Source organism: Scomber japonicus, unplaced genomic scaffold, assembly GCF_027409825.1.
Source record: "Scomber japonicus isolate fScoJap1 unplaced genomic scaffold, fScoJap1.pri scaffold_537, whole genome shotgun sequence".
Classification (NCBI taxonomy): Eukaryota; Metazoa; Chordata; class Actinopteri; order Scombriformes; family Scombridae; genus Scomber; species Scomber japonicus.
This window is the reverse complement of record NW_026518588.1, coordinates 1-20000: the sequence shown is the minus strand read 5'-3', so window position 1 is coordinate 20000 and position 20000 is coordinate 1. Positions and strand designations below refer to the sequence as shown.

General features: G+C 45.2%; 1 pseudogene; it reads right to left on the bottom strand.

The window, feature by feature from the left end:
- LOC128354756 (metabotropic glutamate receptor 8-like) overlaps positions 1 to 19642 on the bottom strand; it is a 27237-nt pseudogene extending 7595 nt beyond the window's left edge.
- Positions 19643 to 20000: the final 358 nt, after the last annotated feature.

Below are 20000 nucleotides of genomic sequence, written 5' to 3'. Positions count from 1 at the left end.
ATACTGCAGTACTTTTACTGTAATACTGCATACTACATCACTATAATACTGCAGTACTTTTACTGTAATACTACATCACTATAATACTGCAGTACTTTTACTGTAATACTGCATACTACATCACTCATAATACTGCAGTACTTTTACTGTAATACTGCATACTACATCACTATAATACTGCAGTACTTTTACTGTAATACTGCATACTACATCACTATAATACTGCAGTACTTTTACTGTAATACTGCATACTACATCACTATAATACTGCAGTACTTTTACTGTAATACTGCATACTACATCACTATAATACTGCAGTACTTTTATGGTATTAAAGGGACTTTAGAGCTGAGTTCAGTAGATACAGGGAGAGCGTGTGTGTTTATTATATTTGATAAATTATTAATATTCAGGTGTGACAGGAAGCATTAAAGTGTCGTTGATGCTGACAGGATTCATTTTGCAGTGAGAAGCAACCGACTGCTGCAGCACGAAGACACTCAGCTCAGTTATCAGAGAGAGAGACACACACACACACACACACACACACACACACACACACACACACACACACACACACACACACACACACACACACACACACACACACACACACACACACACACACACCTCTGTTTCCTCTTCCTCTCTTTAACCCGCCCCATCATCATCATCTGTCATAACACACCTGTGCACACACTCCCAAAATGCTACGCCGCTGCTCTGAGAGACCACCTGCGTTGCCACGGCAACCGCTTCACACATAAGCCGTGGCCCTGTCTAATGGCCCTCTGACTGAGTGGCAAACTCACGACGGGGAATCCTCAGCGGGGCTCCGCTCAGACACCAGGACGGGGAGGAAGGAGCGGAAGGAAGGAATCAACGCAACAGATGGAGAGCCCCCCCCTCGCCCTCCCCTCTACCCCCCCTCACCCCCCCAGAGGCAGCGGTGAGCACGGCGGTGATTCCAGCGATGCATCGAGGAGTCATTATGAAAATGTATGACAGACAGCAGAGCATAACGTCATTTGTGGGCCTGAGAGGGAAAAAGGCGTCTCTGAAGTGATTAATGCAGCCGCTCCAACACAAGCTCTCATCACACCGACAGTCTGAAGGGCAGAGGGAACCACACACAGTCTGAAGGGCAGAGGGAACCACACACGGTCTGAAAGGCAGAGGGAACCACATACGGTCTGAAGGGCAGAGGGAACCACACACGGTCAGGTGTTCAGGCAGGTGACTTGTTTACATGGTGGTGAAAATGTGCTCTAATGAAGGAACGCCTGCTACCAAACATCCGACTACACCACAGGAGATCCTCGTTCATCAATGTTTTATTACGAGCACGACCGGCTAGCACTAAACAAGGTTATCATTACAGCCATAAGGACTGATGGGGCATTATATCTGTAACAAGAGGCCTTCAGATGGTCCAAAATGCATCAGCTAGAATCCATGTGTAACGGCTGGTGAGTGTGGACCCAGTTGCAAGAAGGGGAAGCGAGGGAGAGGTACAAAGTCCAGTAAGCCAAGTTCTTTAATCCAAAGAGGAGGCAGGTGGTCATACACGAAAAAGGCTAGCAGGAATCAGACAACCAAAACAGGCAAGGAGCAGGCAGAAAATCTGAGGTCAAAAAACAAACTGGTCTTACACAAAGAAACAAACAGGAAGTACGCGAGAAAGGAAGAACACAGGGTAACAAAGACAATCTGGCAAGGAAGACATGGTGGAGGTGGGGGGGGGTGGGGGGTGGGTTATATACACAGGGAGGCAAGACACAGGTGAAACAAATAGGTAATCAACTAAGGCGGGAAAAAGAACAAAGAGGGGAAGTAAAACTGACAGCACAGGGGAAGACTAGACAGGAAGTGGACAACACAACATAAAATACAGAGTCTGACACCACGAGGTCTGAACCCTTCTCTCCTGTATTTGGGTCAATGAGGTTTATTTTGTGTCCATGTGGTTTCGTCCATGAGTTGGGAAGCTGGGGCTCTTTTGCTGCACGGCCGGGACTCTCGGACAAAATGGCTTGGCGAAAAAAAAACAACTTGCAAATAAAGGGATGAGCATCGGCATAGAGGAAGTCTAAAACAACAGTCAAAACTACTTCTATCAAAATGACAAGGCTTTGTGGCAAATACGTAATTTCACTTTCCACCTCGTTTGACTCCATAACTAAAGCCTACTGCACAATATTGTTACATTCAGGAATCGTTGCCATGACAACATCAAACAAACTCACAGATTTCCCTCCATTTCCATCAACAAGAACACTTGTTAACGTTGATGTGTGCGCTCATTGTAGATAAGAAAAATGACGAAAAGGAAAAAAAAATTAAGAGAAAGTCCCGCTACTTTCAGCCTGAGTGGACAGATGAGCTGCGACCAGGCGGGGAGCTCCGGTCCTCTGAAATGAGGCCAACCAGGAAGTAACTTAGAGCTGCATTCTATCAAAAGGCCACCAGGGGGCGACCGTCTCTATACAAGTCAATGGAGAATTCACCAACTTCTCACTTGATTTCTAACCTCAGTAAACGTTTTCAAAATGTGTTTATGGTCTCAATCGCTAGTTTAAAGCCTTCTTCAATGCAGTATGATGTTCATTTGGGACATTTTGGCCTCCCTGATTTTATATGTGACGATAAAGCAGGGTATGCATTAGGGCGTGGCTGCGTTCAACTGCAACTAAGTTACCAACTGCAGCTTTAAAGGGGTTAAAATGTGAGAATAAACGTGTGAATAACTTGCAGAATATGAACCTTGATTTCTGCCAACAGGAGGAAAAAACTAATGTGTTGCTTGTTTAGTTGATTGATGTGCAGCTTCCTCCAGTCAGAAACATTTGACCGCTCCAGCTTCTCTACACTGCTTCCCCGTTGCTGTGGCCTCTGAGCCTTCCTCCCTTCCTTCCTCCCTCTTTTCCTTCCTTCTTCCCTTCCTCCCTCCCTTCATTCCTTGCTTACCTTCCTCCCTTCCTTCCTCTTTTCCTTCCTCCCTCCCTCCTTCCCTCCCTTCCTCCCTCCTTTCCTTCCTTCCTTCCTTCTTTCCTTAATCCCTCCCTCCTTTCCTTCCTCCCTTCATTCCTTCCTTTCCATCCTTCTTCCTCCCTTCCTTCCTCCCTCCCTTCCTTCCTTGCTTCCTTTCCTCCCTTCCTTCCTCCCTCCCTCCCTTCCTCTTTTCCTTTCCTCCCTTCCTTCCTCCCTCCCTCCCTCCCTTCCTTCCTCTTTTCCTTCCTCACTTCCTTCCTCCCTCTCTCCCTCCCTCTCTCCCTCCCTCCCTCCCAGCTTCCTCCAGTCAGAAACATTTGACCGCTCCAGCTTCTCTACACTGCTTCCCCCCGTCACTGTGGCCTCTGAGCAACGTGAAAGCCATTTTCTAACATTTCATAGACTAAATGATTCAAAGTGAAAGCGTGCTGCAGCCCTGGAGGACCTGGTTGTTGCTGTTGTGATTACACGCTGAAGGAAGAGATAAGGAAGGTGAGGAAGCGCTGCGGGCCGACTCACCAACAAGCACTCAGCCCTCGGAGGGGAACATGTGCTGTGAAATGAGTCAAAGACAGAAACGTTTGTGAGTCACAGCGAGGAGAGGAAAGACTTGATTACTGAGCAGAGACGCCACAGGTCTGATTCACTGATGATCTGATCTGAACATTAAGACTCCTGTTAAACACTGCCTCAAGTTACCAGCTGAAGGTTTCCTCCTCAGAGATACTACTACTGAACAGAGGGGAGGGAGGGAGGGATAGATAGATAGATGGGTAGATAGATGGACGGACGGACGGACGGACGGACGGACGGACGGACGGACGGACGGACGGACAGATAGATAGATAGATAGATGGGTAGATAGATGGACGGACGGACGGACGGACGGACGGACGGACGGACGGACGGACGGACGGACGGACGGACGGACGGACGGACGGACGGACGGACGGACAGATAGATAGATAGATAGATAGATAGATAGATAGATAGATAGATAGATAGATAGATAGATAGATAGATAGATAGATAGATAGATAGATAGATAGATAGATAGATAGATAGATAGATAGATAGATAGATAGATCGATCGATCGATCGATCGATGGATGGGTAGATGGGTAGATGGATAGATAGATGGGTAGATGGATAGATAGATGGATAGATGGATAGGTAGGTGGATGGATGGATGGATAGATGGGTAGATGGATAGATAGATGGGTAGATGGATAGATAGATGGATAGATGGATAGGTAGGTGGATGGATGGATGGATAGATGGGTAGATGGATAGATAGACCTGCAGCTTGTGAGCAGGTCTTAGTGAAGCCTCTTGGACTTCCTCTAACTTTCTCTACTCTCAGCATTAAAAATCTTAAGTCGGGATGAAACACTTTTTATTTTCAGCAGTGAGGATTTTTAGTTTTCAGCCTTAAGTGTCGTGAATGTGAAGAGCACAGACCCAAAAATGAGTCAGAAACATTTAGATTCTCCATCAGCACACAGTCAGACTCTAACTAAAGGTTCATTTAACATTAATCAACATGTTGAGGCAGTTTTCATCCTGGTTCCTTTCATATATATCTGTATGGAATAAGAAGAAATAGACCTCACATTGAGGCCGGTGGGTTTGAGCTGCAGGTAAAGTTTGCAGTCAGGGTGAGAAACATCCAACTTTAAATCTTCTTATGAGGGAAGTTTGAGGTGGAAATGAAGGTTGGGGAGGTTAATGGAGGCTGAGTCCTGTGACTGTGCAGCTCAGTGTCTCGCTGACCTGACCTCCCCCCGCTCGCCCTCCAACCCCTCCCGTCCTCTCTGGCTGATCAAAGCTGGAGCTGGTTTAAAGCTCAGGACTGCAGCTGAGGCCTGAGTCTTTAATCTGAGCGTCCCAGCGAGGACACAGGTGGACCAACCGGACAGGATCATGAAATGAGACTATTACAGGAGGCAGCTGCTGTATGTATCCAAACCAGGAAGGAAAGAAGGAAGGAAGGAGGAGGGAGGGAGGAAAGGAGGCAGCTGCTGAGTTTCTATATTTCTCTTCATGTTTGGATCCAAACCAACAATTAACTGATCTACTAACAAGTACTGATATATCTTATTCCTCTGAGACGGCTGCATAAAGGACCAGTAGAAGATAAATCATCTGTCCTTCCTACTTCCTTTTATCCTTTCTTTGTTCCTTCCTTCCTTCCTTCCTTTCTTCCATCTGTCCTTCCTTCCATCTGTCCTTCCTACTTCCTTTTATCCTTTCTTTGTTCCTTCCTTCCTTCCTTTCTTCCATCTGTCCTTCCTACTTCCTTTTATCCTTTCTTTGTTCCTTCCTTCCTTCCTTTCTTCCATCTGTCCTTCTTTCCATCTGTCCTTCCTTCTTCCTTTTATCCTTTCTTTGTTTCTTCCTTCCTTCCTTTCTTCCATCTGTCCTTCCTACTTCCTTTTATCCTTTCTTTGTTCCTTCCTTCCTTTCTTCCTCCCATCTGTCCTTCCTACTTCCTTTTATCCTTTCTTTGGAAGGAGGAGGGAGGGAGGAAAGGAGGAAGGAAAGGAGGAAGGAGGGAGGAAAGGAGGAAGGAAAGAAGGAAGGAAGGAGGAGGGAGGGAGGAAGGTTGATTCATCTCTTCCCTCCGTCCGTCTCCGCTCATATTAATAACTAAATCTCCTTTCTCTCAAACTAAAGTACAGACTGAACCTTCTAAGCAGGAAGTGTAGGGATGGTTGTGTTGGTGTGAGTCCGATCGAGCACAGACTGTAACTGAAACCTGCTGTACTGGCAGATCCAATTAAACCCTAAAGAATCAGGTTCAGCTGGAGTCTGGATGTTCCTGCAGGTTTAATGTCACTCCTCTGATATTTATTGGAGTGGAAATAAAGAACCTTAAAACTCCTCCAAACAGCTAAAAGGACTTTCAGGAAGTTATTTAATAGAAAGGAAGTGATAGCTGTGCCTTTCCTGCTCATCTCAAACACTCAGATATAACTGAATGCATGCTGCAGACAAGTTAAACTCAAATACTTGGTTCAGGTTTTATTGTGGCTGCATCATTAAGGAGTTAAAGACTGAGGAGTCAATGTGACAAACTGTCTCCTCCTTCATTATAAAGTTCATTCTCAGGCTGTGTTCGAAACATAGACTGTATAAAAGAAATGTATCTCATGTGGTAACATCCGTGATGTCACCCATTGGTTTGTGGACTGCTGCTCGACCGGCTAATTGATTAATTGATTAATCGATGCAGTTGTGATGCCTTAAAGAAGAGAAACGTAAATAAAAGTGTGTTTAAATATTATTACATTAACCTTCCTGTCGTCCTTCCGTCTGTCCTTCCTTAATCCCTCTTCCTTCCTTCCTTCCTTCCTTCTTTCCTCCATCCTCGCTTCCTTCCTTTTCTTCCTCCCTCCCTTCCTTCCTTCTTTTCTACCTTCCTTCCTTCTTCCTCCCTTCCTTGCTTCGTCCATCCTCCCTTCCTTCCTTTCCATCCTCCCTTCCTTCCTTGACTCAAGGCCAACAGGAGGTAAGTATAAAGACTGCTCTCACATGATTAACCGTTCATTCACAGTTTTGCTTTCAGACTTCAGAGGTTTCAGTTTCTTCTCTCTGTTGATGACATCATGAGGTCTTCATTTGACCTCAGGTGACCTTTCCCCCTCACACCAAATACAAGCCGCTGCTCAAACGCCAGCGATGGCCGTCGAGCGATAACGCCGCGGTCTCTATCAACTTCCTCTCCGCCAGTCTGAGGCTCATGAGGAGGAGAAGCAGCAGAGCAGAGCTAATCGCTGCTCACACACTGAGCTTCTGTTTAAAGAGCTGCACAATAAAACCAGAGATAGAAAACAGATCCGCATGTTGTTTAACAGCTTCAGACTCTTTTATCTCTGTGTGTCTTCACCTGCCGTCCTGTGTGACTTCTAAACATCTGGAGATAAAAGCACAGCGGGCAGAGAGCAGAGGAAACCCTGGCACGCGCTGATAATGACACTAATAATAGCACTTTTAGCATATTAATATGATAAAGCAGCTCATCACTGGAGGTCAGAGGAGCAGGGTTCCCAGGAGCAGCTGCTGTGAGGAGATCCTGCATGTTAATCTTCTCTGGATCCTCCGGCTGAATATCAAATGCTGGTTCATTATGTGTGGAGGCAGCGTGACTCCCGGCGGCTCGGCTCTTCTCGGCGTCCCTGACTCCTCCCAGCAGCCCTGGCTCCTCCCGGCCGCCCCGGCTCCTCCCAGCAGCCCCGGCTCTTCTCGGTGTCTTCTCGGTGTCTTCTTGCCGGCCCTTCTTGCCGGCCCCGGCTCCCCCTCATTCTCTCTTTCCTTCTTCCTTCCTTCCTTAAACCCCCTTTCTTATTTACTTCTTTCCTCCCTTCCTTCCTTCCTCCCTCCCTCCTACCTTCTTTTCCTCCCTCCTATCTTCCTCCCATCTGCCCCGGCTCCTCCCAGCAGCCCCGGCTCCTCCCGGCGGCCCCGGCTCCTCCCAGCGGCCCCGGCTCCTCCCAGCAGCCCCGGCTCTTCTCGGCGTCCCCGGCTCCTCCCAGCAGCTCCGGCTCCTCCCGGCAGCCCCGGCTCCTCCCGGCGGCTCCGGCTCCTCCCAGCGGCTCCGGCTCCTCCCAGCAGCTCTGGCTCCTCCCGGCGGCCTCGGCTCCTCCCAGCGGCCCCGGCTCCTCCCTCCCAGCAGCTCCGGCTCCTCCCGGCGGCCTCGGCTCCTCCCAGCGGCTCCGGCTCCTCCCTCCCAGCGGCCTCGGCTCCTCCCAGCGGCCCCGGCTCCTCCCAGCGTCTCCGGCTCCTCCCAGCGGCCCCGTCTCCTCCCTCCCAGCAGCCCCGGCTCCTCCCAGCGGCCCCGGCTCCTCTCAGGCTACCTGGGAATATAAACGCCTCCTCAGGGCCCGGCCTCTCTGATGTGCTTGTTAGTCATTCTGTGGCTCCTCGCTCAGCCGGCACGAAGCCAACTGATGCTGTAAACGCTTTGCTCCACATTCACACACTGACCTGCTTCACCTCCACATTCAGGATGGAGTCTGTTTCATCCTCAGATTGTTCTTTTATCGAACAAAACCAACTCATTCAAGAGTTTCTCTTCATTTTCTAAACTGTAGAACAAAACGGAGGAAACCAGAACTATAAAGTAACGTGGAATAACTATAAGTGTTATTTTATAGTTTTGATATATTTAACAGTGATGGAAGAAGAGCTCAGATCCTGCAGTAATAGTACCAACACAGTAATGTAAAAATACTCCATACAAGTAAAAGTACTGCAGTATTGAGTGATGTAGTATGCAGTATTACAGTAAAAGTACTACCTCAAACTGTACTACAGTAAAGTACTAATACCTCTAACTGTACTTCAGTAAAGTACTAGTACCTCAAACTGTACTACAGTAAAGTACAAGTACCTCAAACTGTACTACAGTAAAGTACTAATACCTCTAACTGTACTTCAGTAAAGTACTAGTACCTCAAACTGTACTACAGTAAAGTACTAGTACCTCTAACTGTACTACAGTAAAGTACTAGTACCTCTAACTGTACTACAGTAAAGTACTAGTATCTCTAACTGTACTATAGTAAAGTACTAGTACCTCTAACTGTACTATAGTAAAGTACTAGTATCTCTAACTGTACTACAGTAAAGTACTAGTACCTCTAACTGTACTACAGTAAAGTACTAGTACCTCTAACTGATATTTTAATACAGTAGTTGGGTAAATCTACTGAATATTGTTCTTCAGTGTAGATTTATTGAACCTCAGACTGATCTGACTCTGGATCTGTGAACGTTTCAGACCAGACGATGAACCAGACGCTGAGTTTGGTAAATAAAGAGCTGCGAGTGTAACGACAGACGAGCGTATGATGAGTTCATTATAAGGAACAGGAAGAGAAAGCTCCTGACAGCCTCCAGATCAAGATCAGGATGGAAGGAAGGGAGGAAGGAAGGAAGGAAGGAAGGAAGGAAGGAAGGAAGGACGGAGGAAAGGTAGGGGGAGGAAAGAAAGAGAGAAGGAGGGAGGAAGAAGGAAGGAAGGTAGGAGGGAGGAAGGAAAGGAGGTAGGGAGGAAGGAAGGAAGGAAGGAAGGAAGGAAGGAAGGAAGGAATGACAGAAGGAAGAAAGGGAGTAAGGACAGATGGAAGGAAGGACAGATGGAAGGAAGGAAGGAATGACAGAAGGAAGGAAGAAAGGGAGGAAGGACAGAAGGAAGGAAGGAAGGAAGGAAGGAAGGAAGGAAGGAATGACAGAAGGAAGAAAGGGAGTAAGGACAGATGGAAGGAAGGACAGATGGAAGGAAGGAAGGAATGACAGAAGGAAGAAAGGGAGTAAGGACAGATGGAAGGAAGGACAGATGGAAGGAAGGAAGGAATGACAGAAGGAAGAAAGGGAGTAAGGACAGATGGAAGGAAGGACAGATGGAAGGAAGGAAGGAAGGAAGGAAGGAAGGAAGGAAGGAAGGAACAGGATGAGAAACCTCCTGACAGCCTCCAGATCAAGATCAATACCCGCTGTGTTCAGAGCCGCTTTAATAAGGCTTCTTAACACAGACCTTTATTAAGTCACTTCCTCTTGTGGCGGTGGAGACGTCCAGACATGATGCAGAGGAGGAAAGCCTAATTACCTTCCTCCTTTCCTTCCTCCTGAGCAGCACTGACAGCAGGAGGGTTAAATCAGCAAAGCACCGACACACATATAACTACATTATTCTCTATTATTGCAATTCATATTTACACTATACTCAATAATAATAAAACACAGAGCTGTTGATTCACTTAGTTTACCATAGTTAGTTTCTAGACTGTAAAACATCAAGGAATTTATAATGATCTCAACAAATCTGTACTAATCACAGACTGTATAAAAGAAACAGACGTAACATCCGTGACGTCACCCATTGGTTTGTGGACTGCTGCTCAGAAGCCAATAGTTTCTAATCTAGGCAGCGCCATCTTGAAACTTTCAGGTGCATGCTGGGAAAAATAAAAACAGGGATTCTACTTATATGGGCATGAGGCGGAGCCATGGGCGGAGCGGGGAGGTTGCTATGGTTACGAGGGCTGGATCTGGAGGACATTGGTCAATCAACCTGTCAATCAGGACGTAGCCCCGCCCCCTAATGCATACCCTGCTTTATCGTCACATATAAAATCAGGGAGGCCAAAATGTCCCAAATGAACATCATACTGCATTGAAGAAGGCTTTAAACTAGCGATTGAGACCATAAACACATTTTGAAAACGTTTACTGAGGTTAGAAATCAAGTGAGAAGTTGGTGAATTCTCCATTGACTTGTATAGAGACGGTCGCCCCCTGGTGGCCTTTTGATAGAATGCAGCTCTAAGTTACTTCCTGGTTGGCTTCATTTCAGAGGACCGGAGCTCCCCGCCTGGTAGAAACATTCACTAATGATTGAATGAATATCTGCATTGAACCAGAATCAAGCAGAAGTAAACCAGGACCGATAACTTAACATTTCTGTTTCCACCTGTTCGGCTGCTGCAGACACACGATGATGAAACTACAGGAAATCATTCGTCTCTGATGTGGATCTACATTCTGGAGTTAAACGTTTCTGTTGATGGAGAAACAGTCGGCTGGAGAGATTTCTGGGAGCTGACAGGAAATAAAAAAACGTGTCTGAATAAATCAACCCAGGTCAGGGGTGTCAAACATGCGGCCCACCGAGGGGTGCAATCCGGCCCACTTTCCTTCCAGTGCTTTTTCCTTCCTTCCACCTGTCCTTCCTTCCTTCCTTCCTTCTGTCCTTCCTTTTTTCCTTTCTTCCTTCCTTCAATTTGTCCTTCTTTCCTTACTTCTTTCTGTCCTTCCTTCCATTCTTCCTTCCATCTGTCCTTCCTTTTCTCCTTTCTTCATTCCTTCTTCCTTCCTTCCATCTGCCCTTCCTTCCTTTCTTCCTTCTTTCCTTCCTTCCTTCCATCTGTCCTTCCTTCCATCTATCCTTCTTTCCTCCCTCCCTCCCTCCCTCCCTCCCTCCCTCCCTCCCTCCCTCCCTTCCTTCCTTCCTTCCTTGACCTGCATTGAATATCTTTCCAACATATTTATGACCTGATACAAAGAACGGAAATAAAACAGCTCATTTATTTTAGTACAAAAAGAATATCAAACTGAAGTTCAGTAATTAAAGGTCCCCCCCCCCCTCCCTTGGCTTTGATAGGGTTACTGATTTAGTCATCAAGCTTAATAGGAAGTATGAAATGGAGCTACAAAATGAATGTGTTGTCATGGAAACCTGCCACATTTCAAAGTTTCTTTTTTATTCACATTGGATTAACCCTCCTGTTGTCCTCGAGTCAAGGAAGGAAGAAAGGGAGGAAGGAAAGAAGAGAGGAAGGGATGGAAGGAAGGGAGGAAAGGAAAGGAAAGAAGGAAGAAAGGAAGGTAGGAGGGAAGGAAGGAAGGAAGAAATGAAGGAAGGAAGGAAGGAGAGAGGAAGGGACGGAAGGAAGGGAGGAAAGGAAAGGAAAGAAGGAAGAAAGGAAGGTAGGAGGGAAGGAAGGAAGGAAGGAAGGAAGGAAGGAAGGAAGGAAGGAGGGAAGGAAGGGGGAAAGGAAGGAATGAGGAGGGAAGGAAGGGAGGAAGGAAGGTAGGAGGGAGGGAGGAAAAAGGAAGGAAGAAGGGGGGAAGGAAGAGGAGAAGGAAGGAAAATGGGGAGGAAGGAAGGGAAGAAAGGAAAGGAAAGGAAAGAAGGAAGGGAGGAAAGAAGGAATAGTAAAAACAGACGGGGTCAATTTGACCCGGGAGGACGACAGGAAGATTAAAACATGAATGAATCCAGAGCAGGTTTCAGGTTTCTCTCTAACACACCTGACTCTGAGTATTAGCTCGTTATCAATTAGCTGAAGCTCGTTAATGAGCTCGATAACGAGCTACAGATCTACAGGGTTAGGGTTAACCCTCCTGTCGTCCTCCCGGGTCAAATCTCTCTTTTGACTGTTCCTTCCTTCCTTCCTTCTTCCCTCTTTCTTTGCTTCTTCACTTCTTTCCTCACTTCCTTACTTCCTTCCTCTTTTCCTCCTTCCTTCCTGCCCTCCCTTACTTAGTTACTTCCTTCCTTCATTCCCTCCCTCCTTCTTTCCTCCATTCCTTAGCTACTTCCTTCCTTCCTTCCTTTCCTTACTTAGTTACTTCCTTCCTTCCTTCCTCCTTTCTTCACTTCCATCCTCATTCCTTCGGTCCTTCTTTCCTCCCTCTGTCTTTAATTTTTCCTTTGTTCTTCCCCTCCTTCCCTCTTACTTTGCTCCCTCACATCTTTCCTCACTTCCTTCCTTCTTTCCTCCCTCCCTCCCTTCCTTCCTTGACCTGAAGCTTGTTAATGAGCTCGATAACGAACAAATAATTAGACTGAGGTGTGTTAGAGAGAGGAACCTGAAACATGCAGGAGGGTTAGAGCCCTGCTGTAGATTATCTGCAGATAATCAGATGTCATGTCTTCATGTTATTATCCACCAGTAAGTAATTCTAATTTGTAACTGAACAGCAGCAACAGAAAAAGACTGATCGACTATATTTAGAGGGAATCTCAGTAAATTGCTCCACCTGTCCTCCAGATCTCCCCTTCCTTCCTTCCTTCCTTCCTTCCTTCCTTCCTTCCTTCCTTCCTTTCTCATCCCCCTTTCTTCTTCCTTCCTTCTTCCTTCCTTCTTCCTTCCTTCTTCCTTCCTCCCTCCCTCCCTTCCTTCCTTCCTTCTTCCTTCCTCCCTCCCTCCCTCCCTTCCTTCCTTCATTCCTCCTTCCCTTCCTTCCTTACTCATTTCCTTTTTTCTCACTTCCTCCCCCCCTCCCTTCCTTCCTCCCTCCCTCCCTCCCTTCCTTCATTCCTCCCTCCCTTCCTTCCTTTCTTCGTTACTCCCTTCCTTCCTTCCTCATTTCCTTTTTTCTCACTTCCTCCCTCACTCCCTTCCTTCCTCCCTCCCTCCCGCCCTCCCTCCCTTCCTTCCTTTCTTCGTTACTCCCTTCCTTCCTTCCTCATTTCCTTTTTTCTCACTTCCTCCCTTCCTTGACCTGAAGCTTGTTAATGAGCTTGATAACGAGCAAATAATTAGACTCAGGTGTGTTAGAGAGAGAAACCTGAAGCATGCAGGAGGGTTAGAGACCTGCTGTAGATTATCTGCAGATAATCAGATGTCATGTCTTCATGTTATTATACACCAGGAAGTAATTCTAATTTGTAACTGAACAGCAGCAACAGAAAAAGACTGATCGACTATATTTAGAGGGAATCTCAGTAAATTGCTCCACCTGTCCTCCAGATCTCCCCAAAGACGAGATAATGAGCAAAAAGCTCCATCTGGCAGCTCACTTACAGCAAACTCTACCCAAAAAACTGTTGTCTGAATGAGCTAAATTTAATTCTGCTCTAATTAGTTTTGTGTCAAGAGGCTGAGAGCAGGCTGGGCTCTGCCTGTGGTGATCAGAAACAGATCAATCATCAATTAGTCAGTCAGAGCAGAGAGTTAGTAGAGACAGTCCTGCCTCTCAACCACATCATCCTCTATTTAACACATTAAGTTAAAGTTTAAACAAGAAGCTGAACGTTAAAACCTTTGATTTCACATCCTGTACTGCAGTATTATAGTGATGTAGTATGCAGTATTACAGTAAAAGTACTGCAGTATTATAGTGATGTAGTATGCAGTATTACAGTAAAAGTACTGCAGTATTATAGTGATGTAGTATGCAGTATTACAGTAAAAGTACTGCAGTATTATAGTGATGTAGTATGCAGTATTACAGTAAAAGTACTGCAGTATTACAGTGATGAAGTATGCAGTATTACAGTAAAAGTACTGCAGTATTATAGTGATGTAGTATGCAGTATTACAGTAAAAGTACTGCAGTATTATAGTGATGTAGTATGCAGTATTACAGTAAAAGTACTGCAGTATTATAGTGATGTAGTATGCAGTATTACAGTAAAAGTACTGCAGTATTACAGTGATGAAGTATGCAGTATTACAGTAAAAGTACTGCAGTATTACAGTGATGAAGTATGCAGTATTACAGTAAAAGTACTGCAGTATTATAGTGATGTAGTATGCAGTATTACAGTAAAAGTACTGCAGTATTATAGTGATGTAGTATGCAGTATTACAGTAAAAGTACTGCAGTATTATAGTGATGTAGTATGCAGTATTACAGTAAAAGTACTGCAGTATTATAGTGATGTAGTATGCAGTATTACAGTAAAAGTACTGCAGTATTATAGTGATGTAGTATGCAGTATTACAGTAAAAGTACTACAGTATTATAGTGATGTAGTATGCAGTATTACAGTAAAAGTACTGCAGTATTATAGTGATGTAGTATGCAGTATTACAGTAAAAGTACTGCAGTATTATAGTGATGTAGTATGCAGTATTACAGTAAAAGTACTGCAGTATTATAGTGATGTAGTATGCAGTATTACAGTAAAAGTACTGCAGTATTATAGTGATGTAGTATGCAGTATTACAGTAAAAGTACTGCAGTATTATAGTGATGTAGTATGCAGTATTACAGTAAAAGTACTGCAGTATTATAGTGATGTAGTATGCAGTATTACAGTAAAAGTACTGCAGTATTATAGTGATGTAGTATGCAGTATTACAGTAAAAGTACTGCAGTATTATAGTGATGTAGTATGCAGTATTACAGTAAAAGTACTGCAGTATTATAGTGATGTAGTATGCAGTATTACAGTAAAAGTACTGCAGTATTATAGTGATGTAGTATGCAGTATTACAGTAAAAGTACTGCAGTATTATGAGTGATGTAGTATGTAGTATTACAGTAAAAGTACTGCAGTATTATAGTGATGTAGTATGCAGTATTACAGTAAAAGTACTGCAGTATTATAGTGATGTAGTATGCAGTATTACAGTAAAAGTACTGCAGTATTATAGTGATGTAGTATGCAGTATTACAGTAAAAGTACTGCAGTATTATAGTGATGTAGTATGCAGTATTACAGTAAAAGTACTGCAGTATTATAGTGATGTAGTATGCAGTATTACAGTAAAAGTACTGCAGTATTATAGTGATGTAGTATGCAGTATTACAGTAAAAGTACTGCAGTATTATAGTGATGTAGTATGCAGTATTACAGTAAAAGTACTGCAGTATTATAGTGATGTAGTATGCAGTATTACAGTAAAAGTACTGCAGTATTATAGTGATGTAGTATGCAGTATTACAGTAAAAGTACTGCAGTATTATAGTGATGTAGTATGCAGTATTACAGTAAAAGTACTGCAGTATTATAGTGATGTAGTATGCAGTATTACAGTAAAAGTACTGCAGTATTATAGTGATGTAGTATGCAGTATTACAGTAAAAGTACTGCAGTATTATGAGTGATGTAGTATGTAGTATTACAGTAAAAGTACTGCAGTATTATAGTGATGTAGTATGCAGTATTACAGTAAAAGTACTGCAGTATTATAGTGATGTAGTATGCAGTATTACAGTAAAAGTACTGCAGTATTATAGTGATGTAGTATGCAGTATTACAGTAAAAGTACTGCAGTATTATAGTGATGTAGTATGCAGTATTACAGTAAAAGTACTGCAGTATTATAGTGATGTAGTATGCAGTATTACAGTAAAAGTACTGCAGTATTATAGTGATGTAGTATGCAGTATTACAGTAAAAGTACTGCAGTATTATAGTGATGTAGTATGCAGTATTACAGTAAAAGTACTGCAGTATTATAGTGATGTAGTATGCAGTATTACAGTAAAAGTACTGCAGTATTATAGTGATGTAGTATGCAGTATTACAGTAAAAGTACTGCAGTATTATAGTGATGTAGTATGCAGTATTACAGTAAAAGTACTGCAGTATTATAGTGATGTAGTATGCAGTATTACAGTAAAAGTACTGCAGTATTATAGTGATGTAGTATGCAGTATTACAGTAAAAGTACTGCAGTATTATAGTGATGTAGTATGCAGTATTACAGTAAAAGTACTGCAGTATTATAGTGATGTAGTATGCAGTATTACAGTAAAAGTACTGCAGTATTATAGTGATGTAGTATGCAGTATTACAGTAAAAGTACTGCAGTATTATGAGTGATGTAGTATGTAGTATTACAGTAAAAGTACTGCAGTATTATAGTGATGTAGTATGCAGTATTACAGTAAAAGTACTGCAGTATTATAGTGATGTAGTATGCAGTATTACAGTAAAAGTACTGCAGTATTATAGTGATGTAGTATGCAGTATTACAGTAAAAGTACTGCAGTATTATAGTGATGTAGTATGCAGTATTACAGTAAAAGTACTGCAGTATTATAGTGATGTAGTATGCAGTATTACAGTAAAAGTACTGCAGTATTATAGTGATGTAGTATGCAGTATTACAGTAAAAGTACTGCAGTATTATAGTGATGTAGTATGCAGTATTACAGTAAAAGTACTGCAGTATTATATTGAAAAACGAAGATTTCACATCATGCAGACTAGGAATGGGCCGGTTACCGGTTTCAAGATTTACCACGGTATGAAAAAGTCACGGTTTCAAAACCACTAAAATGTTCCGTTATAAATTATTTTAATGTGACGTCTGGTCAGAGAGAGAGTGGAGGTCGCTCAGGTCGTGTGCAGCTGCAGCGTGAAGTACAACCCCTCCCGTACTCCTCCTGCTGTTACAAGCAGGAAGCTCTGCAGGCTGTATGACGGCTGAAGGAGGCGAGCCCCCCCGAGCCCCCTCAAACCCCCCCCCCCCCCCCCCCGTCTAAAAGGACCAAGTCGGCTGTATTTATACTTCGGCTACCGTAAAAAGACAGACGGCCGCGGCTCGGAGGAAGAAGGTAACGGACAGTAGCAGCCTGAGGAGGAAATACATCCAATATGATCATGAGCAAGTCTCCAAAACCTGTTGATTCAGTTTTAAGTTCCTGCTGCATTTATTTATTTATATTTATCTTAGAAGTGTTAAGAAGTGTTATTAATGTTCTGATCTTGAGCCACAGGTTCAGTGATTGCATTTATTTGCATTTTGTGTTTTTTTTCACTAAAAATAATTAATTAATGTCGTGACTTGAGCTGCAGGTTTAGCCTCAGTTAAAGGACTGCACTTATTTTTTTTATTATTTATTTTAAATACATATTTACTAAAAATAAAAGACTGTTCAATGGAGAACAAAAAATCTTTTTTTTTTTGGTTTTGAAACTGTGATAATTTTACCTAAGGTTATCATACCGTCAGAATCTCATACAGACTCCAGCTCGGTCATCAATGTCATACTGCGTGTGTGTGTGTGTGTGTGTGTGTGTGTGTGTGTGTGTGTGTGAGTTGTGACGGCCTGCCCCTCTGTCTGTTCATTGGCTGTGTGATTTCCCTGGGTGGAGGTTGGGACGGGTCACCTGTGGGTGTTTGGGGGGAACTGGGGATTTAAGGGCTGTCTAAACTTTTGTTCACTCTCTCTTGCCGCCTCCAGACTGAGACTTGGGTTCCACCTTTTTGCCACTAACTGTCCCGGTTTGTGACAGAGTCCGCGCAGATGTTGCTGACGTGCGTGTTTCCATTTATAACCTCTGCTGGACGTTACATAAAACATGACATTACATTATTCATCATCACTCACCCGCTCCTCCGACTGAGCCGTGCCGAAGAAGATGGGGATGAAGGCGAGCCAGATGATGCAGGTGGTGTACATAGTAAATCCAATCGGCTTGGCCTCGTTGAAAGTCTCGGGAACGCCGCGCGTCTTGATGGCGTAAACAGTGCATGTGACCATCAAGAGGATGCTGTAGCCCAGCGAGCAGATGAGCGACAGGTCGGAGATGTCGCACTTGAGGACGCCGCGAGCGTTCTCGGGATCCTGCGTGCGCTGCTCGCCGTAATCCACGAAGGTGTGCGGGGGGTCGTCGGCGGCGAACCACACCAGGACGCCCAGCAGCTGCACCGAGATGAGCGAGAAGGTGATGACGAGTTGGGACGCCGGCGAGATGAAGCGCGGCGCCGTCACGGCCTTCTTGCCCTGCTCGAAGATGCGGTGGATGCGGTTGGTCTTGGTGAGCAGCGCGGCGTTGCTGAAGCACATCCCGAGGCCCAGGAAGATACGACGGAAGGAGCAGACCACGATGTCGGGAGCGGCGATCATCGGGAACGTGATGACGTAGCACAGGAAGATGCCCGTCAGAAGCACGTAGCTCATCTCCCGCCCGGAGGCGCGCACGATAGGGGTGTCGTTGTAGCGGAAGAAGGTGACGATGACGAAGGTGGTGGCGATGATGCCCAGGACGGAGATGAAGACGGGCACCAGCGCCCAGGGCGAGTGCCACTCCAGCTTGATGATGGGGATGGGCTGGCAGTCGGTGCGGTTCTGGTTGGGTCTCTTCTCGTAGGGGCAGAGCTCGCAGGTGAACTCGCTGGCCTGGACGTGGTAGCCCTCGCAGCGCTCGCAGTGCCAGCAGCACGGGACGCCCTTCACCACCTTCTTCCTCTCGCCGGTGCGGCAGGGAAGGCTGCACACCGAAGCCGGCAGCGAGGGGTCGCCGGTGGTCCACTGCAGGTTCTCCATCTGCAGACGGGAAGGAGGAAGGAGGAAGGAGGAAGTGAGACGGTTAACGCTTCAGGAGACGGACAAACGGCAACATCAGAAATATAAAATCTGACTTATTAAAATGCTGTGATAGTTACAGAGATTAGTTTCTCTTCTCTTGCTTTGTGTGTGACAGAAAGACACATAGAGCAGCAGGAAGGAAGGAAGGAAGGAAGGAAGGAAGGAAGGAAGGCAGGAAGGACAGAGGGAAGGAAGGAAGGAAGGAAGGAAGTAAGGAAGGAAGGAAGTGTGACAGAAAGCCACATACAGCAGCAGGAAGGAAGGAAGGAAGACAGGAAGGACAGAAGGAAGGAAGGAAGGAAGACAGCAAGGACAGAGGGAAGGAAGGAAGGAAGGAAGGAAGGAAGGAAGGATGTCCTCCATTATTTATGTGTTTGTGTCGAGGTGTCAAGGTAGTTTAACGCAGCGTTGCTATGACGACCCCGCTCACGTTGAGGAGGAACTATAGTAATGGAAAAGGTTCCATGGACTTGGATTGGTGCTCAGCCCCTTGGGAACCATTGTGTAACATGAAGGTTCTGGACTTGAACTTATAGATTGAGGTAATTGACCTTGTACTTCCTTTCTTCCTTCCTTCCTTCCTTCCATCTGTCCTTTCTCCCTTTCTTCCTTCCGTCCTTCCTTCATTCTGTCCGACCTTCCTTCCTTCTTCCTCCCTCCCTTCCTTCCTCCCTCCCTCCTTTTCTCTTTAATCCTTCCTCCCTCCCTCCCTCCCTTCCTTCCTTCCTTCTGACCTTCCTTCCTTCTGTCCTTTCTCCCTTTCTCCCATCCTTCCTTCCTTCCATCCTTCCTTCATTCTGTCTGACTTTCCTCCCTTCCTTCCTCCCTTCCTTCCTCCCTCCCTCCTTTTCTCTTTCTTCCTTCCTTCCTTCCTTCCTCCCTCCCTCCCTCCCTCCCTTCCTTCCTTCCTTCCTTCCTTGTGGCCCTTGATTGAGGTCATTGATCCGTACGTTGAGATGCAGCTGATTGGTCCACTGTCCGATGACCTTGTACTCCGGCGTCGAGCGGTTGTTGATCTGATACTGGAAGATGTCGTAGCGTCCGGGAGCGTCGCCGTTCTCGTTAAAGACCACCGGCGTTCCCGCACTTCCTGTTAAAACACAAAGAAACAAGAAGAACAGGAGTCAGATACTGCTGTCAAGACTTTAACCCTCCTGTTGTCCTCAAGGAAGGAAGGAAGGGAGGAAAGGAGGAAGGAAGGAAGGAAGGGAGGAAGGAAGGGAGCAGGAAGAAGGGAGGAAAGGAGGAAGAAGGAAGGAAGGGATGAAGAAGGGAGGAAAGGAGGGAAGGAGGGAGGAAGGAAGGGATGAAGAAGGGAGGAAAGGAGGGAGGAAGGAAGGAAGGGAGGAAGAAGGAAGGAAAGGAAGGGGGAAGGAAGAAAGAGAGAAGGAGGGATGGAGGAAGGACAGATGTAAGGAAGGAAGGAAGGAGGGAGGGAAGGAAAGAAG